The following is a 14305-nucleotide window of genomic DNA, read 5'->3' as shown; positions in this document are numbered from 1 at the left end:
CATTCCCAGCTTTTGGGAAACAGCGGCTAGGGACACCATCCCTGCCCATCCTGGCTAATAGCCATTGATGGACCTATCCTCCATGAACTTATCTAGTTCTTTTTTGAACCCTGTTATAGTCTTGGCCTTCACAACATCCCCTGGAAAGTAGTTCCACGGTTGACTGTGCATTGTGTGAAGAAATACTTCCTTTTGTTTGTTTTAAACCTGCTGCCTATTAATTTCATTTGGTGACCCCCCCTAGTTCCCGTGTTATGAGAAGGAGCAAATAAGACTTCCTTATTTACTTTCTCCACACCAGTCATGATTTTATAGACCTCTATCATACCCCCCCCCCAGTCATCTTTTTTCCAAGCTGAAAAAAGGCTCTGGGGAAAACAATATTGTATGCCTTCAGTAGCTAATTTCTTCTATGTCTTTAGCTGCTTTCAAGATTCTCTTTTTGTCACTAACTTAGGATAATGCTAACAGAATTGCTCCTCTTGACCTAATCTCGTTGTGACAGTTGGTTGACAGAAATCACTTAAAATTGACAATGATTTCCTAGCATGGGCAAAATATAGTGTAGATGGGGTGGATGATATAGGACTGGCCCTTCTTGGGATGAGGATATAGTTTACAAGGTAATGAAATAAAAGACAGAAAAATATAGTGGTGTATTATAGAGTACCTTTGACTCATTAATAACGTAATTGTGAATTTTTGTCAGGTATAGCGCTTGTTATCCTCCTAGATTAATATTTGGGTTGTGAAAGACATTGTGCAATTGAAAAATGAAGCGGAGAAAGTCATTGGTTTCTTTTTCTTGCACCGTGGTTAAACATTATATGTAATAAAGCCTTCATCAATAATACTACAGAGCCCTGAAAATCTTACAGTTGGAATAGACAAGACAGAGTGTCTGGGTAAAGAATATAAATAACAATAAAATAAACGCAGAATGATGATTTGCCAACATGTCGGTCCTACATTTTTTTCTATTGGTTGATTGGATATTTATTTGTTTGAAATAATTTTCGGAGGCTTTTCACTTTAGCTAAACAAAAATACAGTAAAACAAAGTACAGGACAAATGTGAGTGAGGGTCTGTAAGAATGGGGAGAAAGAGGGTGAATGGAAGGCAATTGAATGAGACTGAAGTTAAGAGACTTGAGGAAGGTGACAAAAGGGAGGTGAAGCCAGCAGCCAATCAGAAGAAGAGGCTATTGATAAAAGTACTTCTCTTATGTGAGGAGTATATTCATGTCAAATTTCGACTTTCTATCATTTGCTGTTTGGCCTGCAGAGCTGTGTTTAAAAAACCCCACCAAAACTGCAGATTTTTTTTTTTGCTATGGGGAAAATGTACTTTCTCTCACTCAGCTCCTACTCAGAAATGGCTGAAACATTTGAATTTTGCTCAAGTTTTACAAAAGTGTTTATTTTTGGCAAGGAAAATTTCGGCATGAAAGGTAAGTTAAAGTCATTTAAGAGGCGTTAGACAGGCAACACATGCAACTTTAACTATAATGGTTGCTCCCAATTGTGCTATATTATTAGTATTTTATAAGGTACACTGATGCTAAGAAACACAACAATACCTTGATGATTTCCCATGACAGATGTAAAATAATGACAAGTTTTTGGCCAGTCTGGCATAAAAATATCAGTCTATTGACTGAATTTCATTTTGTATTGAATTTGTGTTTTGTAATTGACATATAGTGGAAAATCGAATATATTGCAGCAATGCGTATGGACACAAGCAGCATCCTACGAGGAAGAGAAGTTCTATAAAAACGTAAGTAAGGGACTGTGTTTCTCTTTTCTGTTGATATTGGGAGACCTCATGATCTCCACACTGGTGGATTAGCACAGCAGCCAGAGTCATTGGAATTATGATATTGGCGCAGGGATTTGTGAAGGGAAGTTCAAATGAGTCCAGTGGAATTTAGCGTAGGTCCATAAAAGTCCGCCTCCCCCCCCCCCTTTTTTTTTTAACTTCTTGCTATTTTCTTCCGTCCCGGGGCCTTCTCCTTGTCTGTTTACTTCCCCAAATGGAATGGTCAGGCGGCCCTTTTCAGACCCCAAATAGTGAGTTTGGAACACAAATGAATGCTTTGTAGATTTCCTTGATACCCTCCCCTGTGTCGGTGCGGCTATTATGGAGTTTATTTTGGAGAAGCTGAAAAAATATGGTTTTAGATATTGATTGCAGAGGACAAAGCTGAGACAACAGAGCTAACATGGCTGCAGCAATACAAAGGTGTTCAAAATCAAATGCAGCAGATAAATCAGTATGCATCTTTCATCCCATGCACTGCCCACTCACTGAATCTTGTTGGAGAAGCTGCTGTAATGGTTGTTTCACAATTTGGTCCATTGTTTGGAATTGTTCAAAAAAATTTCTACCCCATTTTCCACTTCTTCGTGTGGTTGGAATGTGTTTAAGAAAGCACATTAGCATTACATTAAAATGCCAAAGCATGACAAGATGGTCAGCAAGGGGTAGAGTCAATCTGTCCGCTATAAAATCAGGTTCAGGGTATTCTTGTTCCTTTATATGAGATCAAGTCTTCATGGAGTCTTATGCCAGAACTTAAGCTGGAAGCTGGTAACTTGCAAACAAAACATTTCAAAGATTTTGTTTCTTGTTTTGGCCGAGATGTGGTATGTTATCAAAAATTAACATCGTGAGCAAACAAATTGCAGAGTCCTGATCTTGACATTCAGATGGATCACAGTTTGTTTGGTGGCCTTTGAGATGGTTTATCAGAATTATGGTCTTGTTTTGTTGCATGTAAGGAAGCTGCTGCTTCACAGACTGAAATGTTAGGAATATCCATGCAGTTCAGAGAGAAACTGTCTTGAAGGAGGAAAGTAATGCAAACTTGCAAATGATGAAAGGCCACCAGATCCCAAAAAAGTTTTTGAAGATGAGGTTTTCAACCCTGTATGACATCGTATTAACACAATTGGACAATAAGATGCATAAATACAAAGGAGTTGGAGAATGGTTTGCTCTTTTGATGGGTGAGAAACTGAAAAGTCTCAGCAATGAAGACCCAGAGAGGTGCACCTGGAACTTAGCAAGCCTCTACACTGAGGATTTAAACTCTGAGAGGTTTGCAAATGAGACTGAGCTCTTTGCAAGTTTTTGGAAGCAAATCTTTAAGGATGACTTGGAAATGAAATCCCATTGTTTTCATTAGCTATGTTCACAAAAGGTCTTTATATGTGAGTTTCCCTAAGACAGAAACAGCCCTATGGATTTTTTGCTGTCTTGCTGTAATTGCCTAAATCCTTTTGAACATCAGAAAAGGGCCTGATTCAGTTTCAGATTTAGAATGAAGTTGAGGCTATTTCTTCATTTAATGACACTGGTTTCTGAATCACTCTCCTCATTTATATATAGTACTATAAATATACATGGTGACATCCAAATGTAGACTATAACAATGTCCCTACTCTGAAGAGGTTATCATCACTAAAATACATACATCACAGAGTTGTAGATTACCTACCCAAAATGTGATGACCAAATTCTGCTCTCACATCTGTTTAACCTCACTGAAATCAATGTGTTTGCATGTGTTTAACATAGATCAGAATTTGGCCCAACGATTTGTATGCATTTTTTTTTCTGTCATTGGATTAAAAAAGATTCCTCAGTTAAACATATCTATTTGTATGAAAATCTTACATAATATGGAAAAGAAAATAAGTATATATATTTTATTACAAATTTTGTTGAACTCTAAATCAAATTTTAGCCTCCACCCCCCACAAACACTTTGAGAATCTGATTCTCTCTCAAAAAGATGCAACAATGCATTTATAGTACAGTACAATCCCAGCTACATGGATGCCAGTTATGTCCCCTGGGTTGCCCTGTCAATCCTTTGACTACTCTAATTCTGACTACACCTTCAGTGTCAGGACTGGAGAAGCCATCAAGCTTCATTATGTAGGAGGAGAGGAGATACGGAGCAGCTCAGAAGGGCTAAGCTCTACAAAAGCCGATTTTGTATTATACTTTGTCCTCTCCTTCAGGGAGTAGGCTAGCAAGCACTGAAGTCTGAGTTTAGGGTTGTAGGACCCTGAATGCACTGTATATTATGTGGCCTGTTTGCATTCTCTGTTTTATTTGATAGTAAAATAACTATTAGGGCTTGTGTACCTGGGGACACTCAGGAAAGTTAATCAAAATTAACTAAAGATGAGATTTTAAAGTAGATTAGTTAAATTACATTAAACTCCTGTGTGAGAACTCTCATTCAGGATTAAAGTGGTCTGAACTTGTTTAGTTAAATTCACACTGTTAGTTAATTCGGATGAACTTTCCCTTGTCTCAGAGAGTCCTAGACAAGCCGTTAAATAACAGTGTGTCAGTTCTAAGGTATTTTCAATACATTTGGTGTAAACCAGCTAGAAATATGCCCAACATGTTCAAGTGAAAGTCATCTTAACAAAACCAATCCAACTTCTCAAAAAGTTATTTCTGATATTTTTGTGTGAATTTTTGAAAAGGTTACTGACAAGAAACCTGTTTTCTAAGTTTTTCATTCTAATTCCTGTTTTTCTTAATAATAGCAATCTTAGTTTTATTTAATTACAGTAAAATGTTTCACTTTCACATTTCATTTTTGTATTTTCTGAGGCAGAAAGAGAAGGGTCAGAAATATTCAAACACAAAGAACATATAATTTACATTTAAAATAATTACGTACAATATTCAGTTCTCTTTACAATAATATGTTTTTTAAACCTATAAAACTTGCAACATTTCTTGCAGATAATGGAAAGGAAATCCAGCATAATTCATCTTTTTATCCCTATGACTTCACAAAATCTTCCACACCATTAAACAAATCCTGTTGATTGTTATGATTTGATCAATACCTCATGTTGAAAAGGTATTTGTCTACAGATTTTTTTATATAGTGTATCTGGTGCTCTGTGAAGGGTTTCAGACCCCCAAACTTAATTTTGCTGCCAGATAAATCCTCTAAATAGTCTAGGGTGCTACCCTGAGACTCCAGAGACCCAGCTTCAATTCATTATTCTGCCAGAGACTTAATATGTGACCTTGGGCAAGTTACTTATTCTATCTGTACCCCAGTTCCCAATCTGTAAAATGGGAGTAATAGTCCTGACCTTCCTCAAAGTGTGTTGATTAAAAGATTGGGAGGTGTTCAGGTACTATAGTAATGGGAGCCACTTTGGATGGAACTGACAACTGGCAAAGACAGGATGAGTTAAAAATGGGACAAGTGATTCAACAAATACAATCAATTTGTATTAATTTGTCTATACAGCTTGCAAGGGTTTTTTGGTGTTTTTTGTTTTAGTAAAGATAGGGAAAGAGAAGAAGTAATCAGTAATGGAGTGGACATCAGCTGTTGAACACTGAACAGGGTAGTTTGATACAGTGGAAGAGGGAGATCATTTCAGGTGCAGGGTTCAGTGTGGGGGATATTTCATTAGCAAATAATGAAGCTGAATGCAGGTTAAGTTGAAAAAGTGGAACTTTATTAAAGCCTGTGCATGCTCTGTCCTTGTGACTGAGTTGCTTCCAGCCTAATTCCCCACGCTCCCTGTTTTTCTGGTTATCCCCTCAATAACAGTCCCTCCAAGGAACATGGGCCTGTGACTCCAGTTCTACTGATCATAATGCAGGGGAGAAAGAGATAAAGTAAAAACAAGGCAAGAAGATTGGGCAAGGTGTAGAACAAGAGGTAAAGCAGAAGGAAATGAGAGCAATGATGCAGACAGGCAAAGTAATGCGAGTTTGCAATTTAAATATGAGTAAAGAAAGATGTGTGGTTTTAGGAGACAATTTATATCTTGACTATCTACCAGTCTTCGGGGTCAGATTATCCAACATAGGGTAGTGTCTTGACAGAGTATTCTATGGTATTATACCTGTCAGGCATTTAATTGTATAGGATAGCATTTAACAGTATAGGATTTCAGAATATACCTTGACTATGAAATATCTATATTTTTGTCAGCTTTGCTTTTCTGATGTACAATAAGCATACGCATGGGAATAAAAGCGAATATAATGTGAACAGGAAATGAAATCTAGAGTAGTGTATGAAAATGATGCTAATGTAAAGTAAAATCCTTCGTGCAGTATGCTCACTATGGAACTGGGCCTTGCCCTACTGTCCATAGGCAGCCAAAATTCACTCCAAAGAGTATTCGTCTGCCTATGGACTACAGGAGTGGGTTCTGAAGTGGTACAGCTTTAGTGTACTGAGGATCCTTGGCTGAGCCTGCTGGAAAGAGCATGGGAAATGCATCACTTGGTGGGATGGAGCCTCCAGAAATAGAAGTAACTATACGTTTTTAACCATGACTCTGAGATTTTTGCCAGTTGCCCTGGAAGGGGTCAGAATATGGGGTGAATAGAAATATAATGTCACAACAGCCAGCCCACAAAGTTGGATATTTGGGCTAATTGTGTTTTTTTTGCTCCCCCTCTTTTTTTTTTCTGTGCAAAATACAGTTCATCAGTAAGGGTTTTATTTTTTTAAACCAATATGGAACAAAAGGGGATTCGTATCCAGGTCCCATGTTACAACAATAAACTTCTCCTTTCTCCATCCCTCACTCCCTCTAAATTGAAGGTCATTGGATAAATACTTCAGATTTTGGCCCAGAATTTTTAAAGTAAAATCTTGTTAAATCACAGGTGGCTAACTGAGACTCCAAATCCAGCAGTCTGATCCATGCAGAGAGATCTTGACAGTCTGTCTCCCACCCCCCCAAAAAGTGAAGCATGTATTCCTGAATGTACAATACGCACATGGTTTGAAATTTTAAAAATGAAAATATTTTGGAATTATCTGAGTGCAGAAATATCTTAACAATGTATTTAAAACCAAAACATTTTCTTGTTCTGATAACTCAAATAGTTGAAAGGATATACTACCACACAAAAAATATCACCTACGGGCTGAACAAGCACAACAAATTTCATCCCAAAAAGTAATTTTTTTAAAGAAAATTGAAAGCCTTTGAAAATAGGAGTTTAGAGTAGACTGGCCATCTCGACCTTAACTATAGTATATAGTATCACTGAGGCAACACTGTAATAAAAAGGGAAGCACAGAGGATATTTGTTAGATTACTTTTACCACGGTTGACAGTAATACCATGATTGCTTTTCACAGGACTCTATGAGCAGAAAAGTAATGTTTATAACTTGACTTTTTATAACAGGGCTTCAAACTGAATTTTATCACAGATGTTGGGTAGGAAAATCATGTCATTGGCATTCCAGAAGTAAGAAAATTTTGCTTTTAGCTTGCATCTGTATTTAATTTCTTTGATAAGCCATACAATGGAAGGTGAGGCCATTTCTCCTTTATGGGGCACTGTTTCTGTACATCCCCCACTATAGGAATCTCAAGCTGTGCCTTGGGAGTCCCAGAACTATTGCATACAAATAACTCTTAGGGGGAATTAACATATCAGTTGAAGGATCTGAATGTTCTGACAGGTAATAAAAGATCCCTTCCCCTCACAGGTTATCAAAGAGCCATACTCCCTGTTTCCTCTCTTTCCTTCTATCAGCTGTAATTTGCTGAAACATGAATCTTCATTTTATATGATATTTCTAAATAATTTTTTGAAATACGTTCTTACAGAATTTAGTGCTGAGGGTAGATTAGTAATTTCTTGTTGGGTCAGTGGGTCATTCAAGATGGCTAACCTGGAGAAGAGATCTTGATACAAGGATGTGCCATATGGTACGTCCTTATATGCCAGCCAACACACCTACTTGTTCCACCTGATTCAGCAAAGGCCATTCTACTCAGACCTGTTCAATTTGTGCCACGTTCATCTGCGGAGTTCTCTCAGAGAGGAAGAGGAGATTGCAGGTGAATTCTCTCGGAGCAGTCGGACTGCAGCATTGATGATAATTCTGCTCCACAGGTCTCAGTGCCAAGAATGATGATACCTAGGAATCTTTGATGCCTTTAAGTTTAGTCTTGAAGAATAAAAAGCATTCCTTATTAGAGAGGTCTGAGGAAGAACTGCACCAAACACACTCATTTAAGGGCCAGGTGCATTAAACTTCTTGTGCCAACATACAAAAGAGGTAATTGATCCTGATGAACCACTCATACTGGGGGAGGTCCTCAATTTTGGGGGGCTCAGATCCTCAGACATAAAGTTAGTGATTTCTTTCCCCTGACATTGGTAAAATATCTAATGCAGGGGTCTCAAACTCAAATGACCACGAGAGCCACATGAGGACTAGTACATTGGCCCAAGGGCCGCACCACTGACCACCCTCCCGTCCCCGCTCCACCCCTTCCATGAGGCCCCGCCCCTGCCCCTCCTCTTCCCACCCCTTCCCTGAAATCCCCACCCTAACTCCGCCCCCTCCCTGCCCCCAGGGGGTGCAGGAACAGTGCAGGGTGCAGCAGAGGGCTCAGGGCACGGGGTTGGGGTGCAGGAGGGGTGCAGGGTGCGTCAGGGGGATCAGGGTAAGGGGGCAGGGTGTGGCAGGCAGCTCAGGGCGGGGGTTGGGGTGCAGGAGGGGGGCAGGGTGTGGCAGGCAGCTCAGGGCGGGGGTTGGGGTGCAGGAGAGGTACGGGGTGCAGCAGGGGGCTCAGGGCAGGGGGCTGGGGTGCAGGAGGTGTGCGGGGTGTGGCAGGGGGCTCAGGGCAGGGGGCAGGGTGCGGCAGGCAGCTCAGGGCAGGGGGTTGGGGTCCTGGAGAGGTGTGGGGTGCAGCAGGGGGCTCAGGGCAGGGGGCTGGGGTGCAGGAGGTGTGCGGGGTATGGCAGGGGACTCAGGGCAGGGGTGCGGGGTGCAGCAGGGGGCTCAGGGCAGGGGGTCGGATGCAAGAGGGGTGTGGGGTGCAGCAGGGGGTTCGGCTGCAGGAGGGGCTCAGGGGGTGGGTCCAGCCCGGCACGCACCGGGGGCAGGGCAGGCTCCTTGGCCAATGGGAGGTTTGGGGGAGGTACCTGGAGGCAGCACACAGACCCCTGTGCTCCCCCCCCGGTCTCGGCCACTTCCCGGAGTGGTGTGGGGGCAGGGCAGGTAGGCAGGGAGGGAGCCTGCCCTACCCCTGTGCCCCCCCCCCGCTCTAAGTAAATGCTGGGGGGACTTGGGGGCCGTGGGGAGCTGGCGGGCCACAGACAATAACCCCGTGGGCCATGGGTTTGAGACCCCTGATCTAATGGTTTATTGTGACATATCTTGAGTGGTAAGGAAGTCTGCAAGAGAATTCTGATATTTTATTCCCTTTTGTGACACCTAGGAGGCTCCGAGGACATCTAGAAGCAGCACTGAGGCAAGGTTCAGGACAAATATGAACAAAATAACTTTTTCCTTTAGATAGAATACCCAAGCTACTGTGCAGATTTCTCTCAACAGGAGCTTGTCATTAAGAATGCATTTAGTAGGCTGAGACATATGGAAGCCATAATACATACAGTCCCCAATGCCAAATTGTGTGTGAAGCACTATTGGTCTTTTTTCATTCCCAAATGTTTCCTTCTGTGATTGAGAATTAAAGGGTCTGTAATGCCTCACAATATGTGACAATGGTGTATATCAATGTATACTCTGTCTGCATTGTATCCTTTTATCTAAATGGTATTTCTAACAACTGATGACTTTGTGGAGGGCTGGGAACACAATATCTGGATCAGTAAAAATTTCAGAGAAATGTTCACCTTACTTACAATATTTCAGTAGTTTAGAATGCATTACGGTAATCTCACATACTTTGGTATTCCCAGAGACAAAAACTATGGTAAAATGGAGTTAAGATTGGGAATATGTATTAGTGATTTAAGGGTAAAAGACATTATAGGGGTGTTGTAGTGATCCGGGACCCAAGTGTTTTAAACCCAGGAAATTCAGTAAAGGCTACAGTTAAAAGGAATCCACAAAGCTTAAAATATGGAGATGCAGTTAAACCCAAACAACATTAACCTTGCCCTGTTGTGATGCTGTAAAATAACCATATGATTAAGATGAAGGCACTTTTGTATTTGTGGTCCTGGAACAGATAAAAACTGATTTTTAAATATGTCAGATTTTTTCCCTCATGGCATTACAGGGCACGGTGTTTCTTGACTGCAAGCTACTATATTAATTAAAGAGGATCACGTTAAGGCTTCCAAAATCACATCATATTGACAGATCCTGACCTTGGTAAATATTTTTGTAGTTGGTCTAAGCAGACTGCTCAAAAGGAGATATTACAAATATGGAACTTCAGCCTGTCATGAGCTAAGAACCTTACTGTTGACATAGGGTATGGCCTCTGCTGCCTTGAACAACAATCTTTACTCCTTCATTTTTAAAGAAGAGTCATGTGGTCAAGTAGTTATAGCAGGTGACTGGAAGGAGTTTTATTTACAGCTCTCTCACTGGCTTATTGTGTGGCTCTGAACAAGTTACTCAACCTCTGCCTGCCTGTTTACACTCTTTAAAGTGATATAATATGTGACTATTTCACAGTGATTTTGTGAGATTTAAATATTTGTGAAGGATTTTAGGACCCTCTGATATATATTTAAATAAAGGTATTTTAGGTATTATTCCTCAGATGTGGAAAATGAACTATGCAGACAGCAATAGTGTATAAAGCTGGCCACAACTTCAAATTTCCAGTTCAGGGAAATTTTTAAATTTGTTTTCAGTCCAGTTTGGACCAAAACCAAATATTTTCAAAATTTCCCATAAATAGAAATTTCCTAAAAAGGTTTATTGAGAAAATTTTTATTTTTGAAATTCAAAAATTTTGCTTCAGAATATTTTTTCCATGGGAATTGTCATAAATATAAAGGGAAGAGTAACCACCTTTCTGTATACAGAACAATAAAATCCCTCCTGGCCAGAGGCAAAACTCTTTCATCTGTAAAGGGTTAAGAAGCTAAGATAACCTCACTGGCACCTGACCAAAATGACCAATGAGGAGACAAGATACTTTCAAAGCTGGAGGGTGGGGGGAAACAAAGGGTCTGTCTGTCTGGGTGATGCTTTTGCCGGGAACAGATCAGGAATGCAGCCTTACCACTCCTGTAAAGTTAGTACATAATCTAGCTAGAAATGCGATAGATTTCCTTTCGTTTAAATGGCTGGTAAATAAGTTGTGCTGAATGGAATGTATATTCCTGTTTTTGTGTCTTTTTATAACTTAAGGTTTTGCCTAGAGGGATTCTCTGTTTTGAATCTGATTACCCTGTAAGGTATTTACCATCCTGTTTTTACAGAGGTGATTCTTTTACTTTTTCTTTAATTAGTATTCTTCTTTTAAGATCCTGATTGTTTTTTCATTGTTCTTAAGATCCAAGGGTTTGGGTTTGTGTTCACCTATGAAAATTGGTGAGGATTTTTATCAAGCTTTCCCCAAGAAAGGGGGTATAGGGGTTGGGGGGATATTTTGGGGGGAAGACGTCTCCAAGTGGGCTCTTTCCCTGTTCTTTGTTTAACACGCTTGGTGGTGGCAGCAAAGGGTTCAATGTCAAGGCAAAGTTTGTAGCTTGAGGAAGTTTTTAACCTAAGCTGTTAAGAATAAGTTTAGGGGGTCTTTCATGCAGGTCTCCACATCTGTACCCTAGAGTTCAGAGTGGGGAAGGAACCTTGACAGGAATATTTGTCAGAATTGACATATTATCTGAAATGTTTCCAATTAAACACAAATAGCATTTTTTTTGCTGAAAAAATGTTTCAGCTAAAAATTTCAAACCAGCTGTAGCGTGTATTTGACATCAGCACAGATGTGCAATGTAAACTACTGCCTTCCGCAAACTGATCAATCAGTTTGGTCAGTTATCAAAGGAACTGGAACCCAGGTGAGAGGAAAGATTCAGCATTGTTTCTGAAATTAAATAGTGGGACTTCATAGACCTTACTGAGTGAGAATTAACACTTCCTCTTTTGAAGAACTGATGCCAGCTCACGATAGGAGTCAGTGTGGAGTCAGCCAGGAAGGGAGGATTGGGATGCTAGAGAAAGTAGAGGTAATAATTTATTTTTGGTGCTGTAAATAAAAATCCCCCCCTCCAACTAATCAAATACAGAATGGCCACAGAGGCAATAGCAGTTATAAAATGTTTTTGGAGAGTAAAAATAGCACAATGCGCCATTGGAGGAACTGAAACGAATCTTGAGTAATAATATGCTGCAGTTGCCCTTACACTTAGTTCATATTTGTATGACATAGTTTATTCTCATTTTATAGTTTTTGATATATGTATTCAGAAGGCCATTGCAGTATTAGCTGTGAATTCATCTTGACCAAGGGTATTCCTTCTCTTTCTGCCAGTGTTTTGTGGCCTCAATGTCTATACAATCTGGTCTCCTAGAATCATAGACTTTAAGGCCAGAAGGGACCAGTGTGATCATCTCCTCTGACGTCCTGCACATTGCAGGCTGCAGAACTTCCCCCAGCCACTCCTGCCATAGACTCATAACCTCTGGCTGTGTTAATGCCCTCTTCAAATCATGACGTCAAGTTACAGCAAATCCACCGTTTATTCTAGTTTAAACCATTGGGAGAGCTGTGCCTCATACAGCAGCCTCTGGGGATATTTGCCACTAGCACTTGCGGACGGGCCACATGCCATTGCAGGCAATCTCATCATACCATCCCCTCCATAAATGTACCAAGCTCTGACTGCTTTGCCCTGACTGCTCCCCTTGGAAGGCTGTTCCAGAACGTCACTCCTCTGAAGGTTTGAAACTTTCATATAATTTCAAGCCTAAACTTGCTGATGGCCAGTTTATATAATTTGTTCTTGTGCCAAAAGTGGCCCTTAACTTAAATAACTCCTCCTCCTCCTCCCTGCTATTTATCCTTCTGGTGTATCGGCCTTCATTTGGTTAGGCTAAATAAGCCAAGTTCCTTGAATCTCCTCTTGTTCAAACTGTCCCCCCCTCCCCCCCAAAAGTGGCTCTTTTGATTACTTGAATGGTAATACAACACCTAGAGCTTCTACACAATACTCTTTCACAATAGGATATGTCAGGCTCCCACTGTCTTAGGGTATGTCTACACTGCAATCATAGGGTATGATTGCAGCTTGGGGAAACCTACTTGAGCTCGCTTTAATTAGCGAGCTCAAGTACCAGAGCAATGAAGCTGTGGCAGCTCAGGTTTCAACATGGGCTAGCCCTGTGAGTGATTACCCAGAGTTCAGAGTGGTCTTGTACAGCCTGTGCTGAACCCCCACTACTGCAGCTTCACTGCTCCAGGACCCAAGCTAGCTAGATCAAAGCTTGCTTGGGTATGTCTGCCTGAGTTGCAATCACAACAAGTGATTACCATGTAGACATGCACTTGGAATGACTGTAAAATTCTGAGCAGGTATGTGCTGTACTCAAGCAGCAGAAAGCTCTTCACTCTTATGTTTTCTCTTCTTTGAATGGCTATACCAGGGATTCTCAAACTTCATTGCAGCGCAACCCTCTTCTGACAACAAATATTACTACACGACCACTGGTGTGGGGGCTGAAGCCCGAGGTTGTGGGGCTCAGGCTTTGGCCCTGGGCCCAGCAAGTCTAATGCCTGCCCTGGCTACCCCATTAAAATGGGGTCTCGACCCACGTTGTGGTCCGACCCACAGTTTGAGAACAGCTGGACTATTCTAATGGTTGATATCTATTGCTATTTTCATGTTTTTAGTGTAAGGAAGTTGGAGCCTGTCTCCTTGTTTGTTATGTATAAGTTCAGTTTACTTAGAATAAACATTTTCACAGAATCAGATCAGAGGTATAAAAATGCAATACTTCACAGTTCTGTTATTTCCTCTTACTGTCTTCACTCAGAGCCTGTTTACGCTTACCGTGCTGCAGCACTTAGTGAAGGCGCTAGTTGCTACTCAAGGGGCGGTAGCCATTTCAACAGGAGAAGCCCACCTGTTGCCATAGCACTGTCTACACCAGGGGTGAGGTCATTATAGCTCGGGGGTGGCAGTGTAGACCAAGCCTCAGAGTTGCTGGTTTCGCTTTTATTCCATAGTTCTCTCCTTTTTGGATGAATGCTATAAAGGTCACTCTTTTATCAAAAGACTTTCAAAGAATCCACTATTTTAACTTACAAAATCACAGTGCTTGAAGTTCCTCATAATCAGAGCTCCATTTTTCTTGTGTAGCATATTATTGGACCTACCATTTGTCATAGTCTCAAAACAATATACACTTTTAATAGACCAATTTTTTTTCCCTAAGAAATCATTCACAGATTTTCACATTAGTCATATAATGAATTTCCTTTTTGGAGATAAATGTGAATAGGATCAGCTGAACATGTGAGAGGTGCTTAGTTGTCTAAATCTAATGTAGTTTATG

At 40.7% G+C, this 14305-nt stretch overlaps 1 long non-coding RNA gene across 3 annotated transcripts in view; it reads left to right on the top strand.

Annotated features, from left to right (window-relative positions):
* LOC142070559 (uncharacterized) overlaps positions 1–14305 on the top strand; it is a 265748-nt gene that overhangs the window by 206152 nt on the left and 45291 nt on the right. For all 3 annotated transcript variants that reach the window (XR_012666418.1, XR_012666419.1, XR_012666417.1), the window contains exon 4: positions 1705–1780. This is a non-coding gene — a long non-coding RNA (uncharacterized LOC142070559). The remainder of the gene's footprint in view (positions 1–1704; positions 1781–14305) is intronic.

Source organism: Caretta caretta, chromosome 1 (genome assembly GCF_965140235.1).
Source record: "Caretta caretta isolate rCarCar2 chromosome 1, rCarCar1.hap1, whole genome shotgun sequence".
NCBI lineage: Eukaryota > Metazoa > Chordata > Testudines > Cheloniidae > Caretta > Caretta caretta.
This window is presented reverse-complemented; position numbering and strand designations above follow the sequence as displayed.